The sequence below is a fragment of the Triturus cristatus genome, chromosome 1_2, assembly GCF_964204655.1.
Source record: "Triturus cristatus chromosome 1_2, aTriCri1.1, whole genome shotgun sequence".
In the NCBI taxonomy this organism is placed as follows: Eukaryota; Metazoa; Chordata; class Amphibia; order Caudata; family Salamandridae; genus Triturus; species Triturus cristatus.
Genome location: NC_140580.1, coordinates 448,134,042 through 448,146,565, shown reverse-complemented (window position 1 = coordinate 448,146,565; position 12,524 = coordinate 448,134,042). Strand labels below are relative to the sequence as shown.

At 44.2% G+C, this 12,524-nt stretch overlaps 1 protein-coding gene across 4 annotated transcripts in view; it reads right to left on the bottom strand.

The window, feature by feature from the left end:
* The window catches only part of IDE (insulin degrading enzyme), a 1,118,175-nt gene that overhangs the window by 118,754 nt on the left and 986,897 nt on the right, over window positions 1-12,524 (bottom strand). The window lies entirely within an intron of this gene.

Genomic DNA, 12,524 nt, shown 5'->3' with positions numbered 1-12,524 from the left:
CTTCTAGGCTTATTTCACAAACAACCTGAGAGAAAAGCAGGCAATAGATTTATAGAGCTAGATGTAGGAGTGGCCCACAGGGATACTGTGCATCACTGGAAATTCCCATGCATACCACAGCGAACACACATGAGACTGAGACTGGGAGAGTATATACGTTTTAGTTTAACAATGTTCATTACTTTCTTTCACAAGTTACGCTTACAGGACATACACTAAAATGGCATTGTTGATGTTTATTGCTGTAGAGTCATAGACCATATCGATGAAGACTTAAAGAACTGAACACGACACGTGGCGCACAAATGATAAACATACTGTTATACATAGTATGATAGACAATAAGTAACCTTTACTGCACAATTACCCTATATTTCTTCTGATGACAATATTGATAAACTCAATAACCAAAATGTTCTAAAAAATAAATGTCAATGTTAAAATTCTAATATTGCATTCGAAAAACTTTTGATTAATTAGACTGATGTCATTCAGGGCCTCAGGCATGGAGCTGTACCGTCTAACACTTGTAAATGGATCCCTCTGCTTACTCATGAGAGCCCAAAAGGCGGATGCACTTTGTGTTCTATTAGAATGTGCATGTTTAAATCTGTCCATGTCTGTGCGCACATGGGTGGCCTTTTGCTCATTGACTGAATAAAAGATGTTATTTTAACCTCGCACTGGAGCTTTATTAAATAACTATAGTGGAACTGAGTGTTGAGGACCCATGTAACCAAACTGTGATTGAGATTCAGCATTACTCTCATGCTTCATTTAGACGATGAAGATGGATCCTCTAGCAAATGCAAGATTTTCATATAGTTGCACCAAAGTTTACCTATAATTGTGACGGCCAGCCAAACATACGTAATTTGTAACCTCTAACCCAGCTGGTTTAGAGTAAGTGCAGGCCTCCAGGGCGCTGGGGAGCGCAGAGTGAGGCAGCTCCCGCCAATCAGGGTATTGCTCTCACAACATGAGAGCAGCGCCAGGATTGGTGCCTGAACTGCAGCAGCCACTTCCTCAGAAGAGGTTCAGAGGGGAGGACATCGGTTCAGGTAATTTTTTTTTTTTTTTAACATTAATATTTGCGCTCCAACCCTCCAACAGATGCCTGCCGCCCCTGCATCTTAGAGCCCTACAGGTAGAGATGCTATAACGCACTGTGCTTTCAACAACGGAATCATCATTAACACCATCTGTGCTGCTGACTTCTGGCCTACACAGGCAGTGCTTGGAACTGCTTTCCACAAGAGGAAAATAAACACTATTTCCAGTAAACAGCATGCATGATGATGCAGGTCGGTCACACAAGCGAACACAACTCACCATAAAAATATACGTTCAGCTTCACAACGGTTGCCATCCTGCTACTTTGGGCAAACCTGTATAGCTTACAGCTGCATAACCACTCCTGCAGAGGGCATATGTGGAGGCGTGCATGAGTGATGAGGGGAATGCATGATGCTATCATGCCCATGAGTTTCATGACAGTCCTGTCAGAGACTGACCCTTCTGGTAGAGGCGAGTTTATTGACGGATAGCTTGTATTCTCCTCTTGGTCAGGTATGCATGTGCAAACTTAGAGTTTAATCATGCTACTAGGAAAGTTTTGTCTTGTTCTACCTTTATTGATAACCTTGTGTTTTATTGAAAAACCCAATTTTTGCAGTGTCATGAGCACCTGATGAATATGTGAGTAACATATTTGCTTTAAATTTGCCTTTGCCAGCCAGTCGTCTAGGTAGGGATAGACGTGGATTCCTCTGATTCCTAGGGATGCAGCAACCGCTGACGGGCACTTTGTGAAGACTCTTAGTGCCTATTTGACCCTGAAGGGCAGGACTTTGAATTGGTAGTGAGTGTTTTCGTGGAAGAACCGGAGGTATTTCTTGTGAGCTTGGTGCCTGGGGATATGCAGATAGGCGTCTTTTAGATCTATTGCCATGAAATCCCCTTTTTGTAGCTGTGGGATTACTTCCTGTGGTGTTGACATTTTGAAATGCTGAGTGCAAATGAATTTGTTTATGAATCGGAGGTCTAAGATGTGTCTTGGAGTGAGATCTTGTGTTGGTACAAAGAAGTAAGGTGAATTGCTTCCTTTGTAGTGTTCCCTCCTTGGTACTGTCTCTATTGCCTGTTTTTGTAGGAGTTCCTTTATTTCCTGTTTTAATTGTGAGAGTTCTGTTCTTTGGAAACTCTTCTTCTTTGGTGGGGGTTTGTTTGTAAGTTCTATACAATAGCTGTGACGTACCACATTTCAAAAATCCAACTATGCGTGTTGATGTTTTCCCATTGAAGTAGGTGGCACGCTATTCAGCCTCCCATGGGTGTTGCGTGGGGTCTTCTGTTGTGGGCAAGTCACTTGGAATTTGCTCCTCTCCCTCTCGATGGTTGTCATCTGGCTCTTCCTCTGCCTCAAAAGGGCTGCCTTGGTTGCTGTTGCCCGGCTTTGTATCCGGACTGCTGGTTTAATAGCTGTTAGCTGCCCTGTGTGTGCTGTTGTTGACCTGTTCAGAAGACTCCCCTTCCTGTGGGTCTTCGGAGGTTAAAATCTCCTCTTGAAGGTGCCACTCTGTTGCAGGGTACCCATAGCCCTGGCCATTGCATTGTCCTTTATTTGTTGAAGGGATTTATCTACCTCACTTCCAATCAGGGCATCTCCTTTAAAGGATTTTTTAATTGTTGAGGTTTGGACCTCTTGCTTGAAGCCTGAGATTAATAGCCAGGCATGCCTTCTTAATGTTGTGCCTGTGCACATTTGTCTGCTGTCTGTATTGGCTGTGTCTAGGGCTGATTTCAGGCAGGTGTTTGCTATGTTTTTTCCCTCCTGTATGAGGGATTTTGCTCTTTTATTATCCTCTTCTGGGAGCATGTTGAGGAGGGCACTGGAGTTTGCAATGCACCATTGTGTGGCTGCCTCCCTCGCCATCTTTTTCCACACCATGTCCACCCTTTTGCTTTCTCTCTCTGGGAGTGGGCCAGTGGAGGAGTGAGCGTTGCTCCTTCTTGCCGTGGTGACCATGATGTAGTCTGACACTGTCGAAGGTTTGTATTTTTTCTTCACCCTTTAGGTTACCCCTTTTGCTGAGGCAGGCTCCTTGAAAGCCTCCTTGCCCTGGTCCAAAATGCTTGGTAGCATTGGGAGGGATTGTGCTCCTTTGGTGGATGGTGTTAAAGTCTCTAGGAGGAAGCAGGAGTCTCTTTTCTCCTCCTCGAAGGCGACCCCGAAGGTAAGAGCTGATCTCTTGATGAGGCTGTTGTAGAAGGCTATGTCATCTGGTGGCGAAGCCTTCGAGGTATAGCTACAGAACTATTCTGTGCTTTCTGTGTTGAGTTCGTTCCATTCTTCCTCAAAAGTCCCCAAGGCTTTTTCCTCTTCTAGAGCATCGAGCTCCTATTTGACGTCCTCTTCGTGAGGTTCTGGGATTGCCAGAGCTTAATGGGTTTCTTCCTCCTCTTTGTCGTTTTCGGAAGCTGGTTTCGCAGGAATTCTGAATTCATTCAACACTTCGTCAAACTCCTTTTTTTGTTGAAGGAGAGCGTCCATTTCTGCTTCCAGGCATCTCTTTTTCTCCACCTCGGGGGGCCTTTCAGTTCTGAGACCGGGGAGATCCTCTCTTCGTGGGTGTGATTGATTCTGCCTCAGAGGGTGTAGTTTTCCCCTTTGTGTCCTCTCGTTCTGCACCTCCTTTTCTCAATTTAGACGATCTTCCTTAGTCGGTATGCCTGGGGTGGGGTCCGTGTTTTTTTTTTTTTGGGATCGCAGTGATCCCTCAACAGGCAGAGGTTCCAAACGTCGTATATGGACCACGTTGTGCAAACTTGTGGTGGCAATTTGGGCAACATTTAAAAGGGATATTTTCCATTGCCTGGCCCTCTTTTGATCTATCTGCGTCATTACTTGGTCGGGGTTCCGTAACGGGCAAAGGTATCCAGAGGACTCTCTCTGATGGTTTTCTCACTCAAATTCCTTGATTCTATTGGGATTTCGTCCAAAACTTCGAGTGTCTCCCTTTGCTTCCATACCAAACTGAGGAAAAAAGAATCTGAAGAGGGCAAAGGAACTTTCTGGGCGCCTTCTGACAAGGAATGGACCTAGCACCAAATGGTGGTCGAAGATGCCCCAAAGAGGAAAAGAAAAAAAACAGCCCATACTGGACCCAACCATTAGATGGCGGAATTATGTACAGCATGTGAATCCAGAAAAGGATTCATGCTGCAAAAATCAGCAAGCTTACACCAAACTTGGTTCACTACAAGCTAAATCTCCACTGCTAAGACATGGAGTAGCAAAAATATGAAGTATACTAGCCAGAGCAGGAGAAGAAACAAATGTGGTAGCAATTTTATGGTAGGTTGTAATAAAGCACCATGTGGTAGAGAGTTTGATTTCTCATCGGGTGTAGAAACAGCGTTCCTTTAACTATTTCCTGCATTCAACTCAAGACGTATACATAATGTTGTTCTATCAAACACCATCACCGGTCTGTGTAGCAGGGAGCTAGATATCTGCAGTTGGTCTGCCTTTCTTCCAAGAGAGTCTGATTTGTGAAGCAAAACATGCAGGCAGTGAAAGAGGTCGGCTCTGCCCCTGTGTTATGCTGCCAACAGCTACATCAGCTGCATATGCAATGCTAGTGCCTAAAAAGTGCATTCTTTGAACTGATCCTTTGCTAAGAACTTGTTCAACAACATTAGGTCTGAAACTAGACAAAGCCCCCACCAGGCTTAGAATCTTCATGCACTGAAATAATAGGCCTTGCTTTGTTCTTAGAGATGCATAATCAACACTACCACTCAATTGTGAGGTATACTTCCCCTAATTTAAAGTTTTAGACGGAGAAATAAAAAGATAGGGATGCTACTTGATGGTATTCCAGGAAAACTGGTAGGCCTAATAAAATAATGAGCTACCAGTCCCACTGGTCTAGTCGGGCCTCTAATTCTTCACAAATCCTGATGCCTTTTCCTCCATCAGGGAAACAAGCCTTGTGGAGAGGGCACACATTAATGAGATTTTTCATTTGCTGGGTCAGTGACCAAGGTCTTGGAATGAGGATGGTCCCAAATGGCTACCGTAACACTGCAGAAATACTGTTGGTTTTGCTAGGTATTGTGACGGTTGCTCAGATGGGGGTCCCGTGATCGCTGTGCCACAAGACAGAAGTTGCACCCTGTTGATGAAAAGCAACAAGTGAGAAACCAGGGAACATGGCCCGACACAAGGCTGGCCTGTTCCCAGGGGAGCAGGAAGAAGCCTAATTTTCATATGGCTGGAGCCTGTCCAGAGTGATTAAGTGGGCAAAGAAATGGACCAGAATGTGGCCTGTGCATATGCCAGTGGTTGAAACGTTTGCATTTCACCCATCACCTTTGTGTTTCATCTGTTGGAGTTGTGGCAGCAATCATTTCTTTCAAAAGTATAGCCCCAGGACTTTACCTTGTTAAAGTTTTGCTAAGAGCCAATGTTACTAAGGTTACGTCCCCCACGCGGCTCATCTCTCCAGGGTCTCTTCTGCATTGCAACTAGACAGTTACTTATTATGCAATGACATGCAAGTGAGATGCGCCTGGCCATCACTGGAAAAACCAGTACATCGCTTCCACTACTGACAACATCGACAAGCACTTGTCCTTCAACGAATAGGTAAACATTGTCCACCCTAACAAAACCAGTGTACAAAACGTTTTAATGCTTCCACTTCAACATTAACCAACAGAAAAATATGTCTTACATATGGTAATGGATGTGCAAGGCATTCAGCTTTGTTATATCGCAAAGCGTGTTTGTATATCTCATGTAGAGACAAGAGACAATTAAAAGTTTCTGCAGCAACGCTGCCTGAATTAACAACTACATGCTTCAGTGTGTCAGGTCTTTTTCGCACCCTATCAGGAGAGAGGACAAGAAAACCTGCGAAAACATGTACTAGCAGTCAGGATAAACGTTACCTACTTGAATAGGCCAAAGCTTTTCAGTGGCCTGTTTAGTCACTTAAATTGTGCAATAAGGCTCATCCCACATAGCCAGGAATGGCTTCTATGACTGAAAGCAGTGTCAGATTTCTAATCAGTTGTCATTAGAATTTCTGTTAGCTTATCTTTACTTCAGTGAAACCAAGCTCAATATTTTTTAACTGTCAGTATCATTTTCAAAACCATAGCATAATAGAGCTATTCTGAGCAACCCATATAGGGAAATGGCAGATATTTTAGGAAATGTGCAGATTACTGGTATTCTTAAGATCCACTGAGGCCGGTATCCTTATTTAGAATAACCTCAGAATCATCATTCTCATGCCAATCCCTCTTTTGAACCAGAGACTAGTCCCATTATTGAAGAAATCCATCTCCAGGAACCTTCTTTGTTAAGGTCTTCATTAGTATGGAATAAAAACCTATAACTCATTTTCTCCCTTCCAAAAAGGCTGAAAGGGGCAAGGTGCAGCCAGGTGGCAAAGGTGGAGTCGGAAGCAAAAAAAATTAGTTTAAACATTTTAGCTTCAAACTTCAATGACACCAAAACATGGGCCAAGAGGTAAAAGGATCGAGCTCTGATCCAAAACAGCTTCAAGGTTCAGTGAAGGAGCATCGGAGGATGGATTTTGAAGATATGCCACTTGTTTAACAACCCTTACGATCTCATTTAAGGCCACCTGACCATATTCGGTGCATGAAAGAAAAGGTGCCTCAGGTCTGTAATTCTCAAAGCCCAGTTTAAGTTCATCATATGTAGAGGAGGAAGGCTTCAGAGGTTCTAAAGACCGCATCTTTCAAAGTCATGACCCCGTTCTGGACCAATGATCTGTGTGAATTAGATTTGTTAATTGAATCACCAAAGTTGCCAGAAATCGAGTTGTGTCCAAGGCACAGGTACTGAATCGACTGCTCAACCAACAACTTTCATTGGTGTATGCTACAGTGCCTGAATGCCAACAGTGTAGCAGCACCAATGAATTAAAAGGACCATAAGGAATGTATTAGGAAAAATAAAGCCTGTGAAAGTTCTTAGACGCTCCAGCACCCAGAATCTGTGATGCACAGACAAAGTACAGTTGTGGACACTGATGAGGCTTTTTAAAGCCCTTATACCACTTTTGGCAGTGATCACTGTGCCACGCAGTGGGTGAAGCGGGCTCTGACACCATTCTGTGAGTCATGGAAATATTCTTGATCCGGTGTGACAAGTGAATGTATTTTTAGATTATGAACCTGCAGGAGGAAACGGCCATTTGAATCTTATTTCAGTGTTTATGGTATTACAGGTAAACCTCAACCAGGAAACATAAAACATTTCCCATGAATATAGGTTTACAAAACAATAAGTGATACCAGAGCTAGAAATTTCTATTTTCCCATATTTACAATTAATTCTAATCAACAGTATAATTTTTCTCCATCTCCTACTGCTAACTTCATGTTTTACTTTTGTGACAATGGACTAACTACTCCTGGTCAACCAGATTCAATTTTAGCAGTTTGTGAACCTCACAGAGACTATAACCAATGCCTACTTATCTAATAAGTTACGTAACCTACCCAACAATAATATTTTTCTTATGACATTCATAGTCAAAACAGTAGAAAAACTATCGGACAGAAAATGAGTGGTTTTCTAATTGTTCTAATGTTGCTTATTAACAATCGAGATCAGAGAACTTTCTACACTCAATAGTTTGATACACAAGAATAGAATACCCAGTCTATAAGAGAGAGAAAATAATAAGAACTATCATTGCTCCCTTAGGTAATTACTCATGCAGCTGAGTAAGTACCAGTGGCCGAGATCAATGTATTTTGCCACATTTTTTCATCCTCAGTCCGATGCCCTAATAGCGACAGGTATGCTCAAAAGTGGGTCTTGTGCTTCTTGTGCCATTGCAATAATAAACTGCCTTACTAATGAGGCCTAAATATCACAAAACCGGTCTACGGTTGCTGGTGTTCTAATCTGGTTGAAACCTCATCAGGTAGTTACGAATGGAGTGTTTGTACTGGATTAAGGCCAAGGCTGATTTGCATCAGGTTGGTCTCGGTCTAAAGAGCCATACTGGGCAAAAAACAGGATGGAGTGGAATGTGGCCTAAGTAATTATCAGTGGCTCAGATTAATTCAGACATTTCACCGATCAACTTTTTGTTTGCCCTTGAATACATAACATTCGAAATTGATTTACTCTCTGAGAAACAACATAATTGGAATTTTATAAACATGCAAACTTCGTGTAGGACACTGTTGCTACCTTCAAGATACTACTGTTTCTTGGAATGTAAATGACAATCTGGCCAAATGTGTTCTTGCCTCAAACCTGCTTAAACTTACATACACAACAATGCTTAAAAAATATAAAACAAGTAACTTACCTGTAAACTGTGGTTCTCCACTATTGATATCTTTTATAGATTCACATGTTTGACTCTTCCCCATCGTCATGGTGGGTGTCGCCACCATGCAGACGTCAGGCAAGGACACTCCAGCGAACAAGACTGAAGAAGCTGCCACCATGCCAGCCCTCTTATGACAGAAGAGTATAGTCGATGAGACCCAGCGAGCAATCTATGCATGTGTCAAAGCCTGTCCCTTCCTGGGGGCAGAGAAGGCGATAAGCAACTGAGTGGATTTTCGGAAAGACTGAGTCCTTTGCAAGTTTAACTTTAAACAACGTATATTGTCCAGTGAATGGAGGACTCTTTCAGCCAGCTAAGATGGAGCAGGAAAGAAGGAGGGCAGAATCACTGGTTTATTTAGATGAAACGTGCGACGTACCTTAGGAATAAAAGGATTGGTACGAAGAATTACTCTATCCTGATGAAATTGCAAGTAAGGCGCTGTTGCAGTAAAGGCCTGGATTTCAATAATGCGTCTAGCTGACGTGATGGCTAACAGGAAAGCAACTTTCAACGAAAGGTATTTAAAATCTCATTTGTGTATTGGTTCAAAGGGAGACCTCATAAGCTGTGAAAGGACAAGGTTTAGTTGCCATAGCACTGGAGGAGGTCTTATCGGAGGGTAGGCCCTGAAGAGATCCTTCAAAAACTCCTTCACCAACCTGTTGGATCACAAGGACAAGTGACCAGGCCGTCATCAGTATCTGGATATTGCCGCCAAGTGCACCCTGATGGAGATATGTGCCAGGCCAGATTTGGCGAGAGACAACAGATGGGGCAAAATGTTTTGAGGAGGTGATGAGAGAGGATCACAAGAGTTCTCGACAAACCATGAGCAAATAGTTTCCATTTGGCCAAGTAGCACTTGATCATAGAAGGAGCTCGGGCTTTCTGTAGTATTGCTTGACATTCTTGAGAAGTTGCTAGCTCTCTGAATTCTGTGTAATGGGAAGCCAAGCTGACAAGTGAAGCGTGTGAATTTGTGGATGAACCACTTGGCCCTGGTTCATGGAGAGGAGACTCTCCTTTGGCTGGAACAAATTTGGAGAGGACCCTGATAGGCAATACAGCGCTGTGAACCAGCACTGCCGCACCCATGCTGGGGCAATATGGATGACGCGACAAGGCTCCTGTTTGATCTTCTGCAGAACCTTTGGAATGAGAGGAAATGGAGGGAATGCATAAGCAAACATTCCCTCCCAAGAGAAACTGAAGGCGTTTCCTAGAGAGCCTGGTTGAGGAATCCTTTTGTTGTAGAACATGCATTTTCTGTTGTGAGACATAGCAAACAGATCTAGGGTTGGAAACCCCCAACAGCGAAAAAGGACTTGCAGCTGATCCTCGTTTAGCTCCCACTTGTGACACTGTTTGGTGTCTCTGCTGAGGGAGTGGGCCGATGCATTTTGGACTCCTGGTACATGTTGAACTTATATTGATATCTCGTAGGCTATCAGCCATTCCCAGATCTGCTGAGCCAGGACTGAGAGGGCACGAAATCTTGTCCCACCTTGTTTCAGCAGTTAGAACATGGTGGTGGTGCTGTCCATTCTTTTGAGGATCGCGACGATTTCCTAATCCTTGGCAAGAATGCCAGGAGGCCCAGAAAAACTGCTTATAGTTCCAACAGATTTATGTGAAACTGTGCTTCCTGAGCTGACCACTTTCCATGAATCTAACTCCTGTAGGTGGGCTCCCCACCCGCTCATGGAAGAATCTGACATCATTACCAACTTAGGATTTGTCATAATGAAGGATAGACCTTGAGAAAGGTTGTCCCTGACTGCCCACCAGGACATCGCTGAGGTCATCTCCGGTGTGACTGACACAATGTCTTCGAATGAACCCCGAGAATGAGACCATTGCACATCAAGCTGCTCAGGAAGAGGTCTCATCCGTAGGAGACAGTGTGGGATGAGCGGGATGCAGGATGACATCATCCCTAGCACTGATTTGTATGTCTTTACTGAAACACACTTTTTTGTAGATAGGGACTGCACTGTCTTTTGGAGACGTGAAATCATTTCGTTTGTGGGGAAGGCTTTTGAAATCGTGGTATCCAGAATTGCTCATAGGAACACCAGCGACCTGCAAGGAATGAGAGAGGACTTTTACCCGTTGCGTTCGAGACCTGGGGAGCCAATCATTCAAGAAGAGGCGTCCGTAGATCTTCTGGCGGCTTGAAGGATGGAGGTGGGGAGTACCTGGTGACTGGGTCACCAGAGAAAGGGCACCAAGCACTAGGTAAAAACTCTTGGAGCAGACTTTAACCCGAAGGGTAGCACTCTGAATTGGTAACGGCACCCTGCCACCTCGAATGTGAGAAAACGTCAAACCTTCAGATGTATAGGAATATGGAAATACATGTCCAGAGGACCGAGGGAGGACATATAATCCCGCACATCCATGAGGAGCAAAATCTCCTGGAGCTACAACATCCTGAAGGGTTGACTTTTGATGAACTGGTTTAGCAACCCGAGGTCCATTATCTGCCTCAATTTTCCTGTCCTTTTCTTTATTAGAAAGAAATGAGAGTATATCCCTAGATTGTGCTGACTGTGTGGCACTTCTTCGATTGCCTGCTTGGGGAGGAGAAATCTGATTTCCCTCTTGAGAACTGCCAGATGGCGATAAGAAATTCTTCACTGAGGTAATTCCGGAGGCTGCGGAACAAATTTCAGCATGTAACCATGGCGGAAAACGTCTAACAACCATTTGTCTGACGATATGAGCTCCCATTGATTGAAGAATTTGGAGCAAGCGGACCGAATTGAAGTGGGACCACCGTAGCAAAGGCATGTGAATCATCATTGTCTCTTGTTGGCGCCATGAGCTATTCTTCCTGGCGCTAGGCATCAACGTGCTGATACTCTAGGGTAGGCTGGCGTGGAGTTGACGAAAGGGCTGTGTAGAGTATTGCGATGGAAACCCCAGCTGATAATAGGGTTGAAAACGCTGCAGGAGCTGGGGCCGAGAGACATATTGACCTCTACCTCTTCCCCTAAAAGAAGAAAACTTCTTTTACTGCAGATTCGTCAGCGATTTAGCGGAGTACATGTCTGACTTTATTGAATGCAGCAAGTCATCCACATGTTTGCCAAGAAGGAATTTGCAGTCTAATGGCATATCCAACACCTTTGCATATAGCTGGGTCTGAACTGAGGTGGCGAAGTGAGCTAAAGAATGATGATGGATTCAACCCAGATCTGTGACTGGGGTGAGTGTCTGAAACGTTTCAGCGCTCCGTCCCATATCTCCTTGTGTTTGTTATATCCAACAGCTTGGCCTGAACCTCAGGTCAAAATGTTGTAGCCTTTAGTCACCACTGCAGTCTCAACACCGCCTCTCCCGTCATCTGTCTGAAAGCAGTCGATGAGATATCTAGAGCCACATCAATGATTTCGGAAGAGGCCCTCTCCCCCTCCGATAGAACATCCTTTGCCTCCTTCTTGTCCTCCGGAAGATACTCCAACAAGGAATTGATGTCAGACCACATTTGTCGGTCATGTCTCCCAAGCGTAGCCATGGCGTTAGAGGTCCTGATGGCTGTGGCTGCCAATGCAGAAAATCTTTTAACGATGTGCTAAGATGGCACCTTTCCTAGTCAGGTGGAATTGCACATGGAGAAGAATTTTTAGATCGTCTTCGAGCAGTCTGCATAATAACTGAATCAGGCCGAGGATGACCAATACGGCACGCAGGAGTCTCTTCTGGTGCCCTGTACTTTTTATCTAGTTTCGGAACCACAGCAGGAACAGAGGCTGCTGTTTTCATTAACTTTAGACCCTCTTACAATAAGTAGTCCACAATGGGTATGGTTTCAATCATACAACAAAACACTCTTGTCTGCTTAGCAGGCATAGGGAGATCAAAGCAACTTGAAGTGCATTACAGGAGAATGTGGAAACCACAGATATCTGCAGGTGGAGAGCCGGCAATAGGCGGGGTACGTGAGGACAGAGTAGGAGTCACATAATCATCTCACTCATCATGGACATCCGGATCCAACTGCAGCTCCCTTAGTTCTAGCTGCTGATCATCACTGCCAATTTCCAAAGGTGGCGGAACATTTTTCATTCTTGGAAGCGGAGACGCAGCCAGCAGTGCAGGAATGACAACAGGGACCTGCAGTGT